Below are 8,166 nucleotides of genomic sequence, written 5' to 3' on the forward strand. Positions count from 1 at the left end.
CTGGTCTGACACTATAGACTTAGGAACCCCATGGAGACGTACAATATCCCTCACATACAACTCAGCATACTGATCCACAGTATATGTCGACCTCACTGGAAGAAAATGGGCTGACTTGGTGTATCTATCCACTATCACCCACACTGAGTCATGAAGCCCCACTATCTTGGGTAAACCTCCCACAAAGTCCATAGTAATGTCCTCCCATTTCCATTCAGGAATACCCAAAGGCTGAAGCAACCCTGCTGGTCGCTGGTGTTCAGCTTGCACCTGCTCATAGGTTAAGCATCTGGCAACGTACTCTACCACATCCTTCTTCATCCCGGGCCACCAATACAAAGTTCGCAGATCCTGATACATCTTTGTGGTACTTGGATGAAGTGAGTACGGCGTCGTATGAGACTCATCTAGTATCTCTCGTCTGATCCCCTCATCAGCTGGAACACAAATCCGCCCCTGATACCGAAGTAAACCAACCTCAGAAATTGAATAGTCCTTAGTTACCCCCGCTAAGACATCCTCTCTAACCCTCTATAACTGAGCATCTGCCAACTTTCCTTCTCTGATCCACTCTAGCAGGGTCGACTGTAGAGTAATATTGGCCAACCGGCCCACCACCAACTCTATCCCTGCTCTAATCATCTCATCAGCTAACTCCCTTGAGATCTGAACAGAACTATACAACTGACCTGGACCTCTGCGGCTCAATGCATCTGCCACCACATTGGCTTTCCCTAGATGGTAGAGAATATCACAATCATAATCCTTTACCAACTCCAGCCAACGCCTCTGTCTCATATTCAGGTCCTTCTGTGTAAAGAAATACTTTAGGCTCTTATGGTCAGTGTATTCTTCACACTTCTCCCCATACAAATAATGTCATCAAATCTTCATTGCAAAAACCACCGCTGCCAGCTCTAAATCATGGGTAGGATACCGTTGCTCATACTCCTTCAACTGTCGTGATGCATAAGCTATAACCCTCTCCTTCTGCATCAACACACAGCCTAAGCCCAACCTCGATGCATCAATGTAAACAACAATTTTCCCTTCCCCTGAAGGAAGACTCAACACTGGCGCTGTAATAAGTCGTCGCTTCAACTCTTGGAAACTGTCTTCACACTTGTCTGACCAAATAAACTTCAGATTCTTCCTTTTCAATTCTGTCATTGGTGTTGCTATCTTTGAGAATCCCTCTACAAACCGTCTGTAGTAACCTGCCAGACCAAGAAAAATCCGCACCTCTGAGGCATTCCTTGGCCTCGGCCAATCTCTGACCGCCTTTATCTTAGATGGATCCACCTTAATCCCATCTACACCTACGATATGTCCAAGGAATGTCACTTCGGGTAACCAGAATTCACACTTCTTGAACTTAGCGTACAACTGATGTTCCCTCAATCTCTGAAGAACCTGTCGAACATGAAGCTCGTGCTCTGCCTCTGAACTAGAATACACCAAGATGTCGTCGATGAAGGCTATAACAAACTGATCCAGAAAATCCTTGAACACCCTGTTCATTAGATCCATAAAAGCTGCTGGGGCATTGGTCAAACCAAAAGACATGACCAAGAACTCATAATGCCTATACCGCGTTTGGAAAGCCGTCTTAGGTAAGTCCTCATCCTTGATCCTCAGCTGGTGATAAACAGATCGAAGATCAATCTTTGAGAACACCGTCTTACCTTGCAGCTGATCGAACAAGTCATCAATCCTTGGTAGGGGATACTTATTCTTGATAGTTAACTTGTTCAATTCTCGGTAGTCGATGCACATTCTCAAAGTCCCGTCCTTCTTCTTTACAAATAGAACTGGAGCACCCCAAGGCGAGTAACTAGGCCTGATGAACCCCAGATCCAGAAGCTCCTGCAGCTGTATCTTTAACTCTTTCAGTTCCGCCGGTGCCATCCTATATGGTGCCCTCGACACTGGCTCTGTCCCTGGCGCCAACGTAATAACAAACTGAATCTCTCTACGTGGCGGCAACCCAGACAAATCCTCAGGAAACACATCCAAGAACTCGCAAACCAATTTGGTCTCCTCCAGTCCTACTGGTAAAACTCTTGTGGTATCCACCACACTAGCCAGAAAGCTTATACACCCACCCTGTAACAAGTCTCTGGCTCTCAATGCAGATATCCTGGGTACGCGGGGTCCATGCACCACTCCCACAAAAACAAAGGGATCCTCGCCCTCTGGCTCAAAAGTCACCACCTTCTTCCTATAGTCAATGGTAGCTCCATATCTAACCAGCCAATCCATACTTAAAATCATATCAAAGTCCTCCATACTCAACTCAATCAAGTCTATTGATAACTCCCTACCATCAACTACCACCGGTAGTGCTCTAATCCACCTCCTAGACACTACTAGCTCTCCTGTAGGCAATATAGTTCCAAATCCTGAAGTACTGTACTCACTAGGTATACACAATCTATCAATCACCTTATCAGATACAAACGAATGCGTTGCACCATAATCAATCAACATAGTAAAAGTAGTGCCAGCACTAGAAAGCTGACCTGTCACTACCGAGGGACTAGCCTCGGCCTCCGCCTGCGTCAGGGTGAACACTCGAGTTAGAGTCAAGTTGTCCACCTTTCCTATCTCCCCCTTCTTCACTGTCGGGCAGTCCTTCCTGAGGTGTCCCACCACCCCGCACACATAGCAGGCCTTGGCCCGACACTCGCCTCGATGGCGTCTCTTGCATCTCGTGCACTCTGGGTAGGTCCTCCATGTATCACCGCCTCCCTGACGGCCACCCTGGGTACCCCGACCTCTCCTATCAGAACCAGGAGCGATCGAAGCCTCAGGGGTCTTCCTCTTCAAATCACTGGGGTCTCCGCCCCTACCAGAACCAGAATATGGAGGCACCGCCCTGCGGCCCTCCCTTCTTACAGCACTCTCTCTCCATATCTTGTTCTCCGCTTCCTTAGCGGTAAGAGCCTTCTCCACAGCCTGGGCATAAGTTGTTCCTCCAGGAACTGTGGTAATTCTCACATCTCGGGCTATCATAGCATTCAGCCCTCTGATAAATCTGTCCTGCCTATCTACATCGGTAGGCACAAGATCAGAATCTCATGCTCCCTAATACAATGTGCAGGTAAAGCATTTACATTCTATTTAAGCAGTTAAGCACATAACTACAAAAATAGTTACCATTCCTTGAGTGAAGCTATCTTCAGTGACGAGTGTACATGCCCAGGTTGTCTTCAGGAACCCATAAACCTTGACGGGCTCTGATACCAAATTGTAACACCGTAAACTCTAGGGAGCGTTATGGTGCGCAATATAAATAGTGCTAAACTCGCTAATCGAGTCATTTGGCCATAAACGTGTAACTAAGTAAGATTAGTGGTTTAGGGATTAAAATTTTTGGTTAAGATATAACATTTCACTAGAACCTTTACTATAAATATTGGGATCCCAAAAATATAATTTAAAGGTTTATTACAACAAAATATTTACAACCAGGCGATCTAAGCGGCAAAACAAGGTTTAACCCTAGTTCCTCTCCTTCAAACCTTGGCCGTGGCGATCGAGCAGCTGCATATGTACACATCGTCACCTAAGCTATCTAAATCAAGGATGGTCCAGCTTTCTTTTGCCTTTACTTGCACCACATAGCACCCGTGAGCCGAAGCCCAGCAAGAAAACTCAATATGCTCATGAACAATCATATCATGACATCAAATCATATCTGACATGCCTAGCAAATATAGTTCTATTCAAGCATGCAAATAAACTCAGATAATGCTAGGGAATCTAGGATAAGAAATCATGCCCTCCTGATTGGATGACTATCAAGTCAATCCTAATCAGATGAGTGATTTAACACTTGAGGTTCTAGTAAACCATACTGAGTGACTGACAAGCAAGTCACTACAGGGCTCAGCACCTAAAGCCATGCAAATGATGATCATCGTGATCATACAGAGCTTATAGCCCTGAGCAGATGAGTGTATATCACTTTGAGGTTTTATTAAACCATAATGAGTGTCTGACAAGCAAGTCATTATGGGGCTCAGCGCCCATAGACGTGTGACGGAACCATCACCTGGGCTTTCCTGCAATGGCTCTGATCAGATGAGTGACTGTTGGGTAAGTCATACGGGGCTCGGCACCCACAGCCATGTGACTAAATAGTCACTGTGGCTCTAAGTAACTAGCCTTTGGCTAGACAAGCGCTTATAGTATTCATCGAACTTGAGGTCGGTCTAGCATTAACGCTCTTCTGAGTCATTTAATGCAGATGTCGATTAGATCTAACCTTTGTTGGCTTGCGTTGAATACGCTAAGGTCGTTCCTAACTTATGACTCAGCACTGTGTGACGAGTGCCCAGTACCACTGCCGAACTTGACTAATGAGTCACAACTTCACAGTTGATACTGCCACTTTTGCCAATTCTGACTATTCAGTCAATGCCATACACAAGTAAGCAATGCTATCAAACATATATCATATGTCAAATATCCAAATACAGGGCATTCACCATGCTTACTTAACAATTGATTGCATAATTGGAATCATGCATAAACACAGAGACTCAAGCTCTGAATAGTTTCATATTCAATATTCATGGCATGCCCTAATCACATGTTTCTCGTGCATCACATGCATCACACTTAAACATCCAACATGCCTCAATAATAACAATATACAAGTGAGTAAGATTGCTAAGAATTCAATATGCTATCAATGTTCACATTTAAACATCCAACATGCATCAAGAATAACCATGCATGTCACATATGGGGTGCAGTTTTCTTACCTTGGGTTCGAGCAAGAATTAGTAAAAGAACAACCCTTGAGAATGATCAATCCTTTGACCCTTTAGCGGTCACCTAGTCATAACCAAATATGGAATCCCATCAATAAAATAAATCATAAAAAGGTTTATAATCTAAAACTTCACTCCGGGATCCATCCCTCACTTTCGGGACTCTCAATCCACCCAAACGGGGTAAAGGAACCAACCCCCGAGCTCCCAAAGTCATCAAAAACCCCAAAATAGGTATGCTGGAAAATGCACTAGCGCTAGGGCGCTGCCTAGTGGCACTGGGGCCCTGCCCCAAAGTCAGAGAAGCCCAATTCCTGCCCTACATAGTGCTGGGGCACCATCAACAGACCAAAGAAAATTCTGGTCTTTCCCCTTGCGACCACCCTTGAAAACCAAGCATCCAAAATAATCCCAAACTTCACCCAAACATCAAATTCAGCCCCTAAACTTCATCTACATCACACCCTCATCAAAACCCAAGCAATCTTACACAAAAACTTCCATTACTTCTCAACTAACCACCTTAAATTCCTTTGACTGAAAACCATAAGAAAAATAGAGCAAAGCTTAAAGTTCATGGATGAAATCTTACCTCAAGCTAGATTTAAGTCCTCTTCAATGAATGAAATAAGTTTATAAACTCAAATCCTTGATTTCCTAGCTTGTTTCTTCAAATTGGCTCTCAAAAATTGAAAGGAAGAAGGAGAGAAGAATAGGTACGGGAGATAGAGATGAGGATGATGATGATTCTCTATTTTTTTACAATTCCACAACCTTCTAGAGAATATAACCCTTAGGTAAAAAGACAATATTTCCCCTAGGTCATTTAAATCTTTCTAAAGACTTCCAAGGGTAAAATCGTCCTTTCCCACCTAAATCGTTAATTATAATTAACACCCTTCAATTCCCGTTATTCTCAATATTCTCCAACACCAATAATTCATATCCCGTTACCCTTTAATTCCCGACAACGTTCTAATCACTAAATTACCCCCAAGAATCACCACGAGCCCCGAAACTAACCTCGTTATGACTAGACCAATAACATGCATTCCATGATCGTCTCATGACGAATGGCTCGAAACAATCCACATATAATGCAGTATTATTTATAATTCACCCACATGCATGAAAATTTACAATCACACCCTCAACGGGCCAAATTAGCAAAATGCCTTTTTAATTAAATGTGGACCCATATGCATGCATTTATCATCATATGATAATATAATTCACATAAACATGCATATAATCACTAAATAGCATAATAAATCAATTATGGCCCTCCCGACCTCCTAATCAAGGTCCTAAACCTTATTAGGAAATTTGGGGCATTACAAACACTCTACTTCATATACGATTCATGCCCTTGCGAGTTATAAATATATAAAACATACCCATTTTGGGTCCATCAAGCTTTGGGCTCCGTTTCTGGGGAGTTGCAAGAAAAGAAACGAAATTTATCTTAAGGTTAGTGAATTCTTCTACTAGTTATTTTAATTTTTGCACTTAAAAAAAAACTATATGTACAAAAATTATAAAAAAAAATATATTTATATAAAAACTAAATAAAAAAAGATAAAAAGAAAATTTGGGGCGGTTCTTCCACCCATAAAAAAACTTACTTATATAGTTATATTTATTGTTTTTTTAGTTGACGGCACTTGTGCCTCCTAATTCTGTTGTAGCTTTGTTCCTTGTATATCTTTGTTAGTAGACGGTACTTGTGCCTCCTAACCGTTGTTGTAATTTTCTTTATTTATCTTGTTGCTATTTTTTTTTTTTTTCAAGTTACTAGTTGATGGCATTTTTGCCTCCTAGCTAGTTGATGGCATTTTTGCCTCCTAATTTTTACCTTATTTTTGTTATGGTTGATGGCATATTATGCCTCCCTACTCTTGCCTAAATTGTGATAGTTTTATTTAATTTTACCTTATTTTTCTTTATCTTTTAACATATTATTGTGTAATTGTAAAAAAAATACTTGAAAAAAAAAAAGAGAAACCTAAATCTTGTCCTTTCACCATAAGCAATTTTTGCTTAAAGGAAATTTGAACAAAATTCTGAATCTGCCTCTACTAATTAACCTCGGGGATTTTTTAGTATTGTGTGAGTAAGTGGAATCAAATAGGCCTGGGGACAAGTAAACCATAAAAATTATATTTTTGTGAAATCTTTAAAAATTCTAAGTATGCTATGTGGTTGCGGTTTTAACTAATCTTCCACATCAGAAAATTGTTTGTTTGAGATCATCCTTGTTGCCTTGTTTGTGAAAATTTTATGCATCATTGGGAATGTAACTCTAAAAATCGATTAGTAAAAAGACGTTTATCTTTGTTTGAAATTGAAAGTGTTAGTAAAAATTTGAGCGTCATGGAACCAATTGCTAATATTACTGGAAATCCTGTTGTTGAAAATGTTGTGCCTGAAAAAACATTGCTTGAGTATTTTGCACCTATATCATCTAATGCTCCTTCATGCATTGTTTTTCCTACAACTTCTGCTACTCATTTTGAGCTTAAACCAGCAATCATTCAATTGTTGCCATCTTTTTATGGGTTAGATAGAGAGGTTCCTTACATGCATGTCAAAGATTTCTTAGAAATTTTCTCAATATTTAAATTTAAAAAAATTTCTGATGAGTCGGTCAAACTAAGATTGTTCCCTTTTTCATTAAAATACAAACCAAAGGCTTGGTTAAATTCCCTTCCCACGGGGTCTATAACTACATGAGATCAACTTTATAATAAATTCTTGCTGAAATTTTTTCCTATGTCTAAAACTGATAGTCTAAGGAGAGAAATCTCTGAGTTTTTTCAAAAAGATAATGAAGAGTTTTATGAATGTTGGGAAAGATTTAAAGATTCATTATTAAAATGTCCTCATCATGGTTTTGAAAAATGGAGACTTGTAAAATATTTTTATGATGGTTTGACTCCCTCTAATCGTCAAATGATTCAATCTATGCAGAATGGAAAAAAATTTAAATTTCAAGGCCAAGAGGCTTGGGACGCACTTGAATATTTATCTGTCAATTCAAAGCAATGGAATTATTTTGATCATAGGTCTAGGTCAACTAATTCACCAAAAAGAGGAGGAAGGTATGAAGTAAAAGATGAATTAGACTTAAGAACATCCTTAGAAAATTAGCGAGAAAAGTAGAAGCTTTAGCCATAAGCCAAACTATAAATTCTCCAATACAACTAAGACAAAATGTTTGTTCTATACGTTCTAGTCCTTGCCATAATGCCCAATCATGTCCTTCCTACCAAGAAGCCTTTTCTGAGGAGGCCAATGCACTTCATTCTTATGGGAAACCAAATGATTGCCCATTCTCATCTACTTATAATCCAAATTGGAGAAACCATCCAAACTTTTCATGGAG

General features: G+C 40.5%; 1 non-coding gene across 1 annotated transcript; it reads right to left on the reverse strand.

The window, feature by feature from the left end:
- Positions 1-7,568: 7,568 nt before the first annotated feature.
- LOC133827706 (small nucleolar RNA R71) lies at positions 7,569-7,675 on the reverse strand. The gene has a single exon (XR_009890358.1). It is a non-coding gene; the product is annotated as a small nucleolar RNA R71 (small nucleolar RNA).
- Between the last annotated feature and the right edge of the window lie 491 nt (positions 7,676-8,166).

Source organism: Humulus lupulus, chromosome 3, assembly GCF_963169125.1.
Source record: "Humulus lupulus chromosome 3, drHumLupu1.1, whole genome shotgun sequence".
Taxonomy (NCBI): Eukaryota; Viridiplantae; Streptophyta; class Magnoliopsida; order Rosales; family Cannabaceae; genus Humulus; species Humulus lupulus.